Raw genomic sequence first — 12,193 nt, forward strand, 5'->3', positions numbered from 1 at the left:
ACTTTCGAGTTCTTTTTCTTTGGCACTTGTTTCAAAATGCTTACAGTAAAAAAAACTCACTAGAAATAAATAAATAAAATACTTTGCCACATTTTTAACTGTTGCATGTGCTAAATAGGACATAAAGTCAGCACCACTTCCTTTCTTCTGTAGAAGGTTCAACACTCAGTTCATTGTACTTAGCAAACATTATAACAGCATTTGAGGCAAAAGCCAAGCAATTTCCTGAACTGAGTTATAAGAGACATTTTTCAAAGGCCTTGCAATTTCTCAGAATCTATACTTTACTGTTAGCATATCTAGAACACATGTTTGAACTGAAAATCTTCAAAGTTGACAAGTTACCAGGAATAACTTGTCTTCCTTGTCAGAACTGCCATCTGTACTTGGTGAAAAACCACCACTACTTTATGTTCCCTGTTTAGAATAGCACCTATGCTCTTTTTTTTCCACACAGTGAATAAATTGCCTGACTTGGTATCTCCAAACTTATTCATTTGTTACGTCAGTTTCTAGAAATACTCTGCCTCCCAATTCATTGGCACTGTCATACTAAATCACTAATTTCACTATTAGCACATAAACCAATGAACCTGTAAAAGTGTTCTTTTATGTTCTACTCTATCCATTGGATTAAGACCTCATTACTGCTTAGGAGGATTGTAAACTTTTGGCTTTCTGCATTTGTCCTATGCCTCATCATATCTGTTCCTTTTTGCTTTATTAACTGTCACAGAATATTCAAAGTCAGAAACAAATGCTGCAAAAACAATATAGATATTTTTTTTGGAGGCAGCTTTATAAATCCTTTGAAAAAAATTGAGAAAAATTAAATGCAATTTCCAATTTTTTTTCTTGAATTTCCACTTTAGAATAATGAAAGGATGTTTCTGAAAAGTAAAACAATGTGATGGATAGTAATTCAATTCAATCTCCAAGCAGTCTTGTAAAGTCTACACAGCCCACTTAAAATGTTAGTTTGTTTGAGATGTAAAAAAGATAAGATAAATAACTTCAGAATATTGTTCACCTTTAATATAACATACAAGCTGCATAATTTAATTGAAAAATAAACTGAAATCTTTTAGGGGAGAAAAGAACAATAAAAAACTAATAATATGATTGCATAAGTGTGCATACCTTGTTATATGTAGGGATGTGGCAGTGTTCAGAATTAACCAATCACATTCAAACTGATGTTAGTACACACCTGCCATCAATTCAAGTGATTCTGACCAAGTCTATATAAAATGCAGCTGTTCTAGTAAGGTTTTTCTGACATCTACTCAGTTGCCTTCTACAGCAAACGTCATGGTCTGCAGAGAGCTTACAAAGTATCAAAGGAATCTCATTATTGGAGGGTGTCAGTCTGAAGAAGTATATAAAATTTTTTCCAAGGCTTCAGATATACCATGGAAGACAGTAATCAACAAATAGAGAAAATATGGCACACCAATATACCAAAATACCAATTGTCCCTCCAAAATTGATGAAAAAACAAGAGGCTGCCAAGAGGCCTACAGCAACATTTAAGCCGCTACAGGAACTTGTTGTGTACTATATGTAACAACATCTCCTGTATTCTTCATATGTTTGGACTCTGAGGGTAGGGTGGAAAATAAAACTTTTTCTTACACAGAAAAACGTCCAATCCCAGCTACACTTTGCAAAAACCTACATCAAGTCTGACAAAAATGGGAAAAAGTGCTATGGTCTAATGACCATAAATCTTTTTTTTGCCCATAATTCCAAAAAAGTATGTTTGGCACAAAACAACACTCATAAAGGTACACCATACTCACAGTAAATGATAACGGCAACATTATGCTTTGAGGTTGCTTTTCTTCAGCTTGAAGGAAAGTTTTAGTCAAAGTGGAGGAAATTATGAATAGTTCCATATATCAGTCAATTTTGAAACAAAACCTTCAGGCCTCTGCTAAAATGCTGGAGCTGAAGAAGAAGAATTTCATCTTTCAATACAACAACTCAAAGTATATCTCTAAATCAACAAAAGAATGACTTCACCAGAAATAGATCGAAGTTTTGGAATAGCCCAGCCAGACCCCAGACCTGAATCGAGTGAAAATCTGTGGGATAACTTAAGAGGGCTATGTGTAGAAGATGTTCTTACAATCTGACAGATTTGGAGTGGGCAAACTTCCCAAGACAAGCTGTGTCATGCTGATAGGCTCCTACTCCAAAAGACTGAATTCTGTTATAAAATCAAAACGTGCTTCAACGAAGTATTAGTTTAAGGGCTAATGGATTATCTTGGCAGTCCTGCCTCCCCTCACCTTTACAGCCTCAAGTCATGTGACAAGAGAGTTCCTTACATAATATCCATACTTGCAATATTTGCAGGGAAGATGTTACATTCAGTCAATTACATTTCATGCATTTCTTCTTTCTTTTTTCCCCTTGTGCCCTTCCCTCTCTGAGATGTGTTGGATTAACGAAGGATTAGCTAGGGCAAACATTTGCTTTGAAGTACTGTTTGCTCAAAGATGCTATTCCAGGGCATTTGGCAGATAAAGGTTGCTGCAATTGGATATGTCTATTTCAATGAAAAGAAGGACTAGTTGTGACATGATAGCAGTGTTCCAATATCTCAGGGACTGCCACAAAGAAGAGGGAGTCAAGCTACTCTCCAAAGCACTTGAGGGCAGGACAAGAAGCAATGGATAGAAACTAATCAAGGAGAGAAGCAACCTAGAACTAAGGAGACATTTCCTGACAGCTAGGAAATTGATCAGAAACAATTTGCCTCCATAAATTGTGGGTGCTCCAATATTGGAATTTTTCAAGAAGAGATTGGACAACCATTTGTCTGAAATGGTATATAGGGTTTCCTGCCTGAGCAGGGTGTTAGACTAGAACAAGGGTGTCAAATTTGCAATGTTACGCTGTCATCATGTGACATATCATAACTTTTCCCCCTTTGCTATATCAGGGGTGGACATGGTCAGCACATGATGCATCTGGGCCATGGGTGATGAGTTTGACACCCCTAGACTAGAAGACCTCTAAGGCAGGGGTGAGATTCAAATTTTTAACAACCGGTTCTGTGGTCATGGCTTAGGTTGTGGGCGTGACTTGGTGGTCATGTGACTGGGTGGACATGGCTTGGTGGTCATGTTATTGGCTGGGTGTGGCCAACTCAATATCACTCACATCGAGGCATGCATCTCCTCGCCTGGCCTCTCATGACTCGTAAGTGGGGAAAATGGTCATAAGTCACTTTTTCAGTGCCATTGTAACTTTGAATGGTGACTCCACACAAGCAAAGTACCAGCAAAGGAGGGGAAACAAACTCCAGAGAAGTTCCTGAGATAGGAAGTCTAGTCCTGCCAAGAATGTAAAAAGGGTTAACGGAGAGACAGTTTCTGTAAGCAACACCAGAATGTTTCCTTCCTGCTTTCCTTACAGGATTTTCTTCTAACAGTCATTTCTTCTAACAACAGGCTCTCCGAACTGCTTAGAATGTTAACAATCGGTTCTAGCAAATAGGTGTGGACTGGTAGAATCCTACCCCTGCTCTAAGGTCTCTTCCAACTCTGTTTATTCTACTCTATTGTATTCTATTGTATTTCTATTGTATATCTATTCTATATATGGTAATAAAGCTATACAAAATTATAATATAAAAAAGCCAATGGCCTACTGCTGATATACTGCCCTAAGTTCCTTTTTTAACTATCTTTCTACCTGCAAACAGTGCTTTAAACAACACATGCCCTTCTGCTCCTAATACAGCCTTTTTCTTTTCTTCATTCAGTTAAATTGAGTATTCACTAACTAAACCACAATTTATTAGAAATAAATAAGAGAAATTTGGGAGTCTACAGATTATCATGGGAGCTCCACCAATACTGGGCAGTTTACCAGAGAAAGAGAGTCATGCTAGGAACTCTTTTCTACCTAATCATTAGTCTGGGATTCAGTTTTATGACATAAAATAGAAAAAAGGCTTGAATTTTGAACTGATCTAATTTGCAGAGCTAATCTTCAAAAAATAGTTGTCTATTGAAATTTGCACCATATTCCACCAAACACACCACCACCCCTTCCCAACATAACACTTCCCCTCTCAAAAAGTCATCCATATGACTGCACCTACTTTCCTCTGTTCTTTTCATAACAGATACTTGGACAATGTGTGAAGTGCATGGATTTTTTAAATATACAAACTTGGATGATTTAGTCGAAAACAGCTTTGCTCTATTTAAAGACACTTGCTCTTTTGCATAGGGCTCTGCATTCACTATGGTTTCCATGGTTAAATGTAGCAGATTTACATATTGGCTTGCCAATTGTCTCTTTACAACCATAGTAAGTCAATGACATCATTTATTAGAGAGATAAATGAGAGCAATTAAGCATTATGACTCTAGCTACTGAAAGTTTCTGGAATGAAAGTGTTATTAAAATGACAAAGTGCCCAGCAGAATCTTGTGAAGACATGTTATTTAAGTCCTCAATTCTTAGCTTGTTGGATGACCTCTGATAGCCTTTTGAAAGGTATGTTGTTTACACACACAAGTACCAAATAGCAGGAAGGAGTGACTAATGAATTATTTGATGTTAAAAGAGCTGTAATTTTAAAGACAGGCAGGATAGGTTTTAAAAAAATGTATTTCATTCAACTTCATGTAGAATATGCTTAAAAGTCATTTAAAGACAGATAAATGACATGATCAGAAATAAATAGTGGGCTACCTATTATACCCTAGGGTTGCTGGCTTTTTACTTCATAGTAAGAATTAAAAATCAATCAGTCATTTAAAATCTCATTAAAATGGGACCACTTTTGCTTTTTGTAATTTTTAGGCTGTTGCAGCAGAAAGTGGAGAAACTGGACAAAACAAATCTGTTTTGACTGCACTGAAATTCTCATAAAAACGTTTATCATGACAGCCAGTGGGAAATTCTGTGGAGGCCCACCCATCTTAGACGGGCTGAGGTTGAGAAATACTGATATAAGCCTTAAGAATGATAAATTGATACAAGGAAACATGTAAAGCATCTAAACATGAAAATGTGTGCTCTGAGTAATGAGCAAATACAAATGTTTAAGTATTTTGGAAGAATAAAAACAAGTTCTCTACTGGGCACTTTGTCTCTTTTCAGTGCCACTGTAATCTAAGACCTTTATTCTCTTAATATTAAACAAAAAATGGTTTTGCTCGATTACATTCTGGAATATAATTATGGAATTCTGCACAAACTTTACTTAACTAAAAATACACAGTACACAATTCGGTAAGATCCTGATTGACTTTATAGAGAATAGACCTTTATTTGACCTTAGACTTAGACTTGGAATAGCTTTGTTGTCACTTTGGATATACACTAATTGGCATACATTAAAATGTAATTTCATTGCATACAGCTCTCAATGGGGCTCCACCTTGAATATACACTACATAAATATACATAAATAAATAAATATTCACATATATTATATGACATGGAGAAACAACAGTTTAGTTTGGATGTATACATGTACATGGTGAGAATAATGAATCTTTTGAGTTTATAGATGGATGACATAGGGAACAAAGCTGTTACAGAATCTGGTAGTCCTGCTAAAATTTGGATATGAAGAGTTTCATATCCAAAAATAAGAACAGTAGAGAAAGAAAAGATTAATTCATCAATATTATTTAGTTTCATGGTATAGCACTAACAGTCTTAGGTCAGTTTCTCCATGATGGATAGATATATTGTACCTCTATTTAAGAGATTATATGAATTTCTAAATATGTATTCCTATAAATTAGCACTATAACTTGTATATATTTTTATATACTGTAACTTTTATAACTGCCCTATTTTTGGTTGCTATTCCCTTCATGTTTTTTGTTTGTTTGTTTGTTGGCAATCCAATATGCCTTTATGGAAACAGGAACAGCTCTTTTAAATAAGGATTACATCAAATATATTTGTACTTTGAGAAAGTCCTGCTGCTGTCCAAAACATGCAGGATGTAGCGAACTGGATATAAACATGGTATGTACAGTCTTTCTATTTTAAAGCTAAATGTTCATATTTTCCAATGAAAATAAGGAGGTGCACACACATATGTTGCCTATCACCTTCATCTCACCTTTGTGCAATTCTGATATAATATGGCAGAATGATTGCTACTATTTAATTAAACAGAAATCTGGATTAACTCCAGCTGCAAACCTTGTAATCTGTCATAGTGTGTTTGGGGAAAGGGGGGTGTCCCCCCGGCCCATATTTCATTTCAAGATGGAAATCTGTTCTCTTTTCAATTGATCTACATGCTGCAATATGGTTTCTTTGTCATTTGAATGACTTTTTTCAAGTCTTCTTTGGAATATCAGTTAAACTCTCCAGCTTCCTTTGATTTTTATAGAACTGAACAAATACCTAGCCAATCATTTTAAAACATTAACCATTCAGCTAAGGTCTATTATTGAACCCAATAATCCAGACAAATTCTTATAATACAGTCTTGTTCATGTAGAATTAGGTCCTATTGAATTTGATGCACATTATTTTCAGGGAAAGGAAATGAGGACTGTATAATAAGTTATAAACATGCTAGTTCTATGCATGTTTATTGGGAAATAAACCCTGCTGAATTCAACTTCTATCGGATAAGCATGCATAGAATTGCAGTTTATGTTTCAATTTATAATTCACAATCACCCGAAAACATGGTGTATGGTAATAATTCAGCCTCTGTCTTTTTTCAAGGGCTCCTTAGAAAGAAATGTTTGCATAAACTCGATTGAACATGGGTAAGAGCTGCTACTAAGGCCTACCTTGTGGCTATTTGTAAGGCGAAGTGTAAATACTTCTCCACACTAATTGTGTCTGCAGACAATCGCCCAGCGATCCTCTTTAAGGTGAGCTGTCTCTTCCTAGGGAAGGAAAAGATTGAGGTCCACCTGAAGGGGAGCGCTGAGGAATTTGTGGATTTTCTGGAAGACAAAATTGCTTGACTTCGTTCCCAGTTAGATGCCGGCGTGGTTGCTGATCTGGTGGAAGCTCCTGAGGCAGGTTCTTGCCCTGTTATCTGAGAATGGTTTGACCCTGTTGCTCCTGAGGAAGTGGACAGAATCCTAGGGAGTATGCACGCAAGCACCTGTTTTTTAGACCCATGTCCCTCCTGGCTTGTGAAATCTTCCAGGAGGTGACAGGAGGGTGAACTCTGACAATAATTAATGCTTCTCTACAGGAGGAGCCAGTGCTCCAGCACTTTAAGGAGGCTGTGGTCCACCCACTTCTTAAGAAACCATCGCTGGACTCCACCCGGTTGAATAATTTCCGACCTGTCTCCAATTTTCCCTTTTGGGGGAAGGTTGTTGAGAAGGTTATTGATTGTGAAGCAGCTCCAGAGGTTTTTGGATGAAGTGGATTATCTCGACCCCTACCAGTCAGGATTCAGACCTAGATTTTGGACAGAAACAGCACTGGTCGCACTTTTACATGATCTCTGGTGGGAACGGGATGGGGCTAGTGCATTCATCCTTGCTCTACTTGACCTCTCAGCAGCTTTTGATACCATTGACTATGGGATTCTCCTGGGACAGCTTTGGGGATGGGAGTGGGAAGCCTTGTGCTGTCTTGGTTCACTTCCTTTCTCTGTGGCCACTCTCAGTCAGTGTTGATAGGAGGGGAGAGATCTAACCCTCACCCACTGCTTTACGGAATTCTGCAGGGCTCCGTACTCTCTCCACTCCTGTTCAACATTTATATGAAGCCACTGGGTGAGATCATCCGTCACCATGGACTGAGGTATCAACAATATCCTGATGATACTCAGCTGTATCTCTTGGCCTGCGGTGAGTTAAGTGTTGCTGTATCCTCCCTCTCTCAGTGCCTGGAGACTGTTAGGGGCTGGGTGGGGAGCAACAGGTTGAAACTAAATCCTTGCAAGACCGAGTGGCTCTGGGTTTGGGGTTAGTTGGCTCAGGGAGAATTACCATCTTTAGTCTTGGATGGGGTAGTACTACCCCAAACAGTCCCTGTGTGTAATCTAGGGGTTTTCCTGGACTCATGACTCCTGTTCCAAGATCAGGTGGCAATCGTGGCCAGGAGGACCATTGCACAACTGCGGGTTGTGTACCGGTTACGCCCTTTCATGGATCAGCGGTCTCTACTCACAGTTACTCATGCCCTGGTCACTTCCTGTCTTGATTGTTGCAACACGCTGTACATGGGGCTGCCCTTGAAGAGCATCTGGAAGCTCCAGTTGGTGCAAAATGCAGTGGCCTGCATGGTTTTGTGCAGACTCCGTGTGCACATGTGTCATCTCTCCTGCAGGAGTTGCATTGCTTGCCGATTTGTTCCCAGTTTGCAATTCAATGTGCTGTTGCCACCTTTAAAGCCCTTTTGGGTCCAGGTTATCTGACGAAACATCTCTTGCCAGGCACATCTACCCGACCCATTAGACCGAGGAGGCAGGGAATTTTGCAGGTCCTACCCCTGAGGGAGATACACCTGGTGGGACCCAGAAGTAGGGCCTTCTCTGTACTGGCTCCCTCTCTCTGGAATATCATTCCCCCAGAGATTAGAATGGCCCCACTCTAGAACTCTTCCAAAAGGCACTGAAGACCTAGTTTTGCCAGAGGGCCTGGGGAACCCAGAGAGGGATGGAGCCCATCAAATGACTAGTGTGATCTGCTGTTGTTGGGGCAGGGAGTGGGAGTTGTTGTTCTTGTTTTCCCAAATTTTGTTCTATTGTACTTTATTAATTAATTTGATTCTTTTTGTTAGTTTTTATTGTTTTTTATTTTTATTTTTTGTTTTAAATATGGTTTTACATAGTATAAGCTGCCTCAAGTTGCCATGGACGATTTAAGGTTCCTTTCCAATTTTCATTTGCTAAAACAAACAAGTAATAAAAAGTACTCTGTTCTTAGAGGATCTAAACCAATATGGATTGATTATTCCCTCTGCTATCGCTGTCTCGTTTGTTTCTTTGCTGCAGACCAAAACACAGATGAAGTCATTAAGGTATAAGGATTCTTTGCTCCCAACCAAATATTTAATTTTAAATTAGTAGTTTTTCATAGAAACTAGCAAACAGCAAATTATATTCTTTTAAGTGGGATTTGCAACATCACGATTCCATCCAGGCATGCCAATCTCATTTCTGGAAAACTCTATTTCATCATTTCTCTTTCATTTTCTAGTCTTTCCTTTTCTCCAGTCAATATCACAAAACATGATTAATTCCTCCCTTTTCCCCTAAAAATGTCTCTGGATTTCTGCCATTCTGATTTACTACTTCCCCTATGTGTTAGCACCTCCCTCTAGTTAATACATGGTACTTCCCCCCCTCCCCCTGGAAGATCCAACTCAGAGAATGAGTTTATGATCAGCAGGTGTAACATAAAATGATGATGGCTTAGCACTGAAATTTCTACTAATAGCAGCTTAGTGCTTTACATAGGCATTTCATTTTCAAGAGGGTTAGAAACACATTCAGACATATTCAAACATCTGTTTATTTCTTTGTTCATCTGATATAGACATTGTCACTTTCATGGATGCACATATATGCCGATTCCCGCGCCAGCCATAGGGAGACCATTCAGTTGGGAAATTAATTCTCTCCCTAGCCAAGAGATATTAAAAAATTAATGTCAGATGGGAACAAGTAGACCTTAAGTTTTGTTAAGCAGCAATTGATGTTTTTAAAGAAGGTTGTTGTTTTTTTACCAGGTTGGAGACAGCACAATTAAGGTAGTACATTAGTAAATCTGAGAGAGCTAAATGTCCACATACAGAGATCCCCTGGGCCAAATGGAGAGTTTTTACTGGCCACAGATTCCCCATCTGCCTTCTAATTACTTCACAACACTAACTCTGAGCATGTTTTTCAATGTAGTCAGCTGAAATGTGCAGTTGTGAGTCATCAAATAGCTATAGCAATAGTACTTAGACTTATATATTGCTCCACAGTGCTTTGCAGCACTCTCTGGATAGTTTACAATGTCAGCATACTGTCCCCATCAATCTGGATCCTCATTTTACTGATTTCAGAAGGATGGAAAGTAAGTTAACCTTGAGCCCATCAAGATCAAACTGCTGGTTGTGGGCTGAATTAGCCTGCAATACTGCATTCTAACAATTACATCGATATGGCTCATGTTAAATGATAATTTGTTAATCCTCATACAATTCTGTAAAGAGATGATAGATATTTTTCTAAAAAATGACAAATCATCAAATGAATTCTATTTGACGGTTGTAACTGAAGGCCTGCATGAACAGTCTGTATAATGGGGCTTCTGCTACATTTCATAGAATGTGGATGATTAGGAGTCCATATGATATGATCTTCTCATGGCTTCTTCTGCCATTCTAGGAAGAAAAGATAGGATGGCTGCATTTTGTCTCATGATTGAGTGTTCTGGGAGACATTTCACTGAAAGCTCTTTGGTTAGAGAAAGTAAATTACACCAAGCAGGGAACAGAGAAAGAGCTGTGAGCTACATTTATATACTTTTAAAATTGACAGTAAAAGAGGGATACGTTTTGAACCTCAGTTGCTTTGAACTTTCATAGACTGAAAAATGAAGAAGGATGAAAACATAATTACCAGTTGGATGGAAAATTCAGTTTACAAGCAGTAAAGGAGTAGTCAAATTTGCCACAAAAAGCAGTAAACAAATTCATAAACCTTCCCAATGTCCTACAAAATATATATCTTTTGTTTTATTGTCTTGAAGGATTAAGGTAATCCCAAAAATCCCCAGTTTTTCTAGAAAGCATCCACAGCAGCATGAACAGCAGAAGACTCAAGTGGGTCTCTAAACAAGCAATGATAAATAAGAAAAAAAGAACAAAAAAAAATCCGAACTAAAAAAAATCCAAACCAATTATGAAAATGACTGAAAATAGATCTGATCAGTTATGACAATGATTACAAAAAGATGAATAATGAAAAAATGAAAGTTTCCATTGTTTATAATATTGTACATTATTTTATTGCATTCTTCTCATCCTGAATGTTTTCATTTCATCTAGCACTGAATTTCAGTCTGAAGATATTTCTAATCAAACTCCCAAATTAAGCTTGTTGTAGAAAATACATATTCACTATCTAGAGGTATTTTATATTGTTGTTTTCAGTCGTTGTCATAGCGATTGGTTCTATACTTCTGAAATCGAGGTTCTAGCTTCTATGAAGGACAGAATAAAAACTGGAAAAGGGATAAATTAGTCCTCGTGCTTAAAGCCTGCAGATAAAATTTTATCAATGTTCCTTTTATAAATTGACAAACAGAGAGCAAGGTCAAGTTGTACATGCTTGAACTGACATGCCAATCTGCCAGCAGTCATATGGTTCTCATATGGCACCACTCCACAGATGCCAGGAAAATGCGAGAACTTTCTGGCGCGATTCGTTTTATTTTTCTGAATGTCATGTTTTCCTGTGTAATATATGTACATGTGTGTGTGTGTGTGTGTGTGTCTGTGTGTATGACTATTACACACACACACATACAGAGAAAGGGAGATATAGAAAGATAGGATAGTTTTTTTCTTACGTTATATGCATAAGCAGCTTTTATTCGGCGTTGAAAATGAACAATTCCTTTCTTTAAAACAATGAGACTTTTATAAAAATGATCAAAATACACCCCGATCATATTTTGCTTGTACTGAGATTTGGAAACATCACAGGCATTTTATTGTGTCGGTTTAAAGAGGGGGAGGAATCAAAACAAAACCCTGTTGACCCTCCAATAAGGATATTTAGAAATATCTGCCAGATTGAGAATTTATTAACATTTCAGGAACTGACCAATGTGTAGATGCAACACCACAGTTGTTACTTGCATCAACAAGTCAACAATGTCACAGCTCCATTTCACAGAACAACGTGATCCAATTGCATTTGTTAAATAGACCATAATGGTTTACTGAAGTTAAAACTCAAAATTCAGAAATTGTTAAAAATATGTATTGCTACAGTTGATCAGCTAAAGAGCTGTTAGAATCTTTTGTGTCACATCCAATGCACTTCACATTTGTTTGCTTCTTCTCTTTAAAGAATAAAAAAGAACATATAACATACATTATTATTTTTTTTAAAATAAGATTTATAATTTTATAAACTAAGGTGTTTTAATAAAATTACCATGTTGTCATTAAAGTTACATTTTTATAAGTGTCTAAAACATATTAAGGTGATATTTTGTACCTC

At 37.4% G+C, this 12,193-nt stretch overlaps 1 pseudogene; it reads left to right on the top strand.

Annotated features, from left to right (window-relative positions):
* The first annotated feature begins 6,766 nt into the window (after window positions 1–6,766).
* On the top strand, window positions 6,767–9,562 carry LOC148126396 (uncharacterized; annotated as a pseudogene).
* Window positions 9,563–12,193: the final 2,631 nt, after the last annotated feature.

This window comes from Pseudonaja textilis, chromosome 3 (assembly GCF_049901715.1).
Source record: "Pseudonaja textilis isolate UNSWEBS1 chromosome 3, rPseTex1.2, whole genome shotgun sequence".
NCBI lineage: Eukaryota > Metazoa > Chordata > Lepidosauria > Squamata > Elapidae > Pseudonaja > Pseudonaja textilis.